Here is a 4547-nt window from a genome sequence, read left to right on the forward strand (position 1 = left end):
CTGGGAAAGTGTGTGGTGCATATAGATTTCTGTGTTCTTGAAATTTCCTACAGAAGTAAATGCACCACTTAAAAAAGGTAGACATACCGCTGATGAGTGTGATAAGGTTCAGCTGTTGCCTTGGATTCAGTGAAACGATGTGAGAGATGCAACTTTTTATTATTTTATTTTTCACAAATATTAAATTAGAAATAATTTTTGACAAACACTTACCTTTTGGTGGACAGGAGAGAGGTGACTGAGAAGAGGTGATATGAGGAGACTACGTGGTGGAGAAGCAGGTAGGCTAACTATACCTAGTTTATCTTGCTAGCTTGCTGGGTCATTCTCTGAATTCGGTGCATTTTGTGTCCCATAGGTTTATCTCAAAGATTTTCACATAATGCAAACAACATTTTTTTGAGAAAATCAATGAAGTGTAGTGGTCAGCCAAATGAGCAAGTCCCCACTGACCAATGCTCATTTTTCAATGAATATAAAACAGAGTTGTTTGTGAAAGGTTTATTACCCCGAATCAGTCCACATGCAGAAAAAGACTGTATGGGAGCCGATGCTATTGTTACGAGATCATAACAAGACGAAGGAAGACAAAAAAGACAACACTGCTTGCTTCAGCCGTTGTTTACGTCCGGATTTGGAGCGTCTGGCTTCAGTGCAGGATTATGACGTGTCTCAAGTCGATGACAGGTCATGACCTCCCATACTGCAGAGGCTATGGAAAAATTAAATAAATAAATTGGATAAGTATTTGATTTAGTACAACATATTGAAGTGGCACAAATCAGTTTTTCAGGTTATTTTGTTTGTTGTTTGGTGAAAAGATCGGAATTGGGACGTTCAGACTGCCCTGAAAAATAGGATTTGGGTCGCACTTCACTGTTGTGTGTGAATACATGTTGTCAATTCTCAAACAGATAAGGGCTCAATTAATGTAAAATGAATGAGATGTTTGATCTCAGTGATCATTTCCTGGTTAAACAATGAAAATATTTGGTAATAGTCAGTTGAAACTAAATCTGATTCCTTTTCCTCTTTATTCAGTCTTGATCATATTTTAGACACTAATTCCTTAACATTTACTGCGTGTTGTTATGTTGAAGCCTTTGTTTTTATCTAGTTGTGCATCTGCTCAAAGTGAAGTGGGACCTGTTTTATCAGCATATCTTTTTCTTGAAGATGAGCCTCATATCAGGATGCTGCGCTAACATCTTGACTATGTCCGCTGAGATTTTGATAATGTTCAAAGGGCATTTCTTAATTAATTGTGCTTAATCGTGCTCCAGCAGAGAAACCTCAGGCTGTGTAATATTTCAGAGGAGAGTTGGCATACTCAGAAAAATGAACTATCTTAATTCTAATCAAAACATGTAGAATTGAAGGTTCTGCGGTCAGTGCAGACTTGAATAGTCTGCACTGACCGCACTGAAGCAAAAAGCTTTGTAAATAAATTGGAATATTTCAGGAAAGTAAATTTGAAATTCTTATCGGGTTTCCTTCTGTATTTGAAGTTTTTATTTGTTTGTTTTTGTTTAAGAGCTAATGGAAACACACCATTCACACATTTGACATTTCCTAATCGTGATTAAAAATTATTTTTACAACAGAAATGTTCTGTTTTTGTCCTGTTGTGACCAACGCAGTAACAAGTAAAGGTTGCAACACAGCATTTTTTTAATATTGATTCAAAAGCATTGTCAATACCAATGAACAGTTGCTATTTTTATTTCAGTTTCATATATCGTCCAGTTTTTAAGAATTGTTTTTGCGATTTTTCCATTGAATTTCATTTAAACTTGGGACAAAGATTATAGGTGTTTACAAGATATTAACATGACAAACAGTAACAGCAGAAAAGCAAAACAACAAAATGTTGTTTTTTTTTTTAAGTGCAAAAAAATTTAATGAGAGCAAATTAAAACCAAATTTGTTTCTTGGTGTCAGTATTTTGTGCTGATTTTACAGAAAGGAAGGTCATTGTTAAAAGAGCTGCTGAGTCCAAGCACAGCAATGGCAAGTTTGATAGAAGGAAACAATGTGAGCATTGGGTGTGTAATGGTATACTTTTCAGTAGCTGCTTTATAATTACATCAGTTTTACTGATAAACAGCTGAAAATGTGATTTTTTTTTTTTCAGGTACATGAAGGTGTCACAGCTCTTCACCTTGTAGAAATGCTGATTAGCAGCATTAGAGTTTTATAATTATGGAATCAATACCAATCTGATTAGTAACCATTAAGTTTATTTTCCTTCTTTTTGGATTTAAAAAAACGGAGTAAAAGTGAGTATTTGAGCTGTAAAAGTTGGTTTGAATGAAGACGGATTTGAGCGATGACAGGACAGAGATGTTACAACGCCGATAAACAAAAGCTTCTGCTAGAAGTGAGGTCTTCACAACACTTTACTGTCTCCTATCTGACAAACCTTTGAGGAAGAAAAGCCAAAGACATCCCACCCATGAAAAAACCTTTACAACTCGAGGTGAAAATAGTTTTTGGCAGCCTAGTTTTAGTCAGTCAGTCAGACCTTCTATTCGGAGGGAGGACTGATCCCATCCCAGGTGAAGTAGGACAAAATGGTCTGATGCCAGAGCAGCTGTCCAGAACTTTTTTTTTTTTTAAGTCGGAGATAAATGACTTGAGCTCCATTAAAAGTGAGAAGGGGCAGAAGCTTAATGGAGCCCTGGAGCACTGTGGGAACCATTTGGTCCCTTTTATCCTTCCTCCTACGTATGACCTAATCAGCCACGCTGATTATCCATGAACTGGGTGTTAAACTTTGTAGTTTGGCCCTTTACGTCTATATGGAATGATAAAACTGTGGTAAACAGCTGGTCGTTTAAAATTTCACCAAAACAGCATGACAAATGAAGGATAAATCAGGTTTTTTGAAAGACCTGAATAGAAAAGGTTTTAGTTTAAGCTGAAATATTGTTGCCATTGTCCAAAACACTGAAAAAACAACTAAATGTCCTTAAGTTGTGCACCATGTAGAAGTGGTCGAATTTGGACCAGAGACCAGTGATTTTTGTAAATATAATTTATGAGAAGCTACTAGCTAGTTAGTTAACTTCATTAGCAGCACTTTGCATTTTGGATCATATTGTAAAATTCTAGTTGTGTATAAAACATGGCTCATCAGAAGAGGCCTGTGATTTCATTTAATTTGTTTTGCTCCAGTGGTTTCTACAACTAATCATTGGTTTTAAAAAATTATGTTTTTTGTTTTTAGTACAGTTTGTATACAGTTTTAATACAACTTAATATGTTTTTTTTTCTTTTGCTTTATGTTAGTTTAGAATAAACAGAAAAAATGGGAAGATTAAATTGGTTTCATTGGTCACATTCAGTGGTGGGCACAGTATCACTAATCTAACAGTGGAGCTAATTTTTAGCTTGGTGTTTTAGCTAACTTTGAAACCCTCTAATACACAGCTTCCTTTAAACTATTTTTCTCAGACAAATTCTAAACGGTAACTTAATTGGCAGTTTTATAAACTTTTAGCAGAATAAAGTTCAACACGTGTATTGAAGTGTTGGTTATTGTATGTTAAGAATGATAACCAAAATTAGTATGGAGACTGTTCTCTCAGTCTCATGCATTCTCCACAGTGTTAAGGCGTCAGTTAGGCCTGTCGCGATAAACGATAAATCAATTAATCGCACGATAAATTAAACCTATCGACCTCATTTTAATGAGGTCGGCTTTATCGTCTCTTCCTGCCTTTTTTTTCTTTCTGTTGATGACACTGAATGAAAAAAGGCTCAACTCCGGTGCTCTGCACTGATCCTCCCTTCCTCATTTCCTTAGTGTAATGCCCAGCGCACACTACACGAGTTGTCGGCCCATTTTCAAAACCTGAGAGACCACACATTAGCAGACAGAAATCCTAGGTATAACGGTTCGATCGGGTTCGATCGTGCTGTGTGGTGTCCAGCCACATGGGCACAAAATAATGGCTACAAGTCCAGTTAACTAATTTTAAAATCAGCCATTAATCAATGCTTTACTAGAATCTACCTGTGATGCATGTGGCTAAAGTCAGCGTAAAGTCCTGACTGAATGAAAATCATTAGAACCTATTTATGTCATGTTAACGAAGAACAGCTGAAAAGTTTTTTTTATTTTTTATTTTTTTTTTTTATTACAGGAACAAAGCATACAGTAGCGCTTCTGTAAATAACAATGCCAATTTTTCACCTGCAGTTCCTAGGCGATACATGTTTTCTGGAACAAAGAACACATACAGAACACCTCAATAGTAAAACATAGTGAAAGAGAATTAGTAGTGAAAAAACACATACACGTACACACGCATATATGCCTCCGGAGGAAAAAGAAAAACTGGAAAAAGAAAAAATAAATAAAAAATTAATTAAATTAGGAAAAAATAATAAATAAATAAAATAAGTAAATACATAAATAAAAAGGCGGGGATTGATGCGCAGGTGGGTTTACATTTCTACATTGAAGCAACAAACTCAATAAATGGTTGCCATTTAAAGTAGAATTTGTTCACGTTTCCAGTTTTTGAATATCTAATTTTCTC

At 35.5% G+C, this 4547-nt stretch overlaps 1 long non-coding RNA gene across 1 annotated transcript in view; it reads left to right on the plus strand.

Moving 5' to 3' along the window:
- Positions 1-333: 333 nt before the first annotated feature.
- The window catches only part of LOC107837572 (uncharacterized), a 24527-nt gene continuing 20313 nt past the window's right edge, over positions 334-4547 (plus strand). The window contains exon 1 of the long non-coding RNA XR_001663594.1: positions 334-418. This is a non-coding gene — a long non-coding RNA (uncharacterized LOC107837572). The remainder of the gene's footprint in view (positions 419-4547) is intronic.

Source organism: Poecilia formosa, unplaced genomic scaffold (assembly GCF_000485575.1).
Source record: "Poecilia formosa unplaced genomic scaffold, Poecilia_formosa-5.1.2 Scaffold152, whole genome shotgun sequence".
NCBI lineage: Eukaryota > Metazoa > Chordata > Actinopteri > Cyprinodontiformes > Poeciliidae > Poecilia > Poecilia formosa.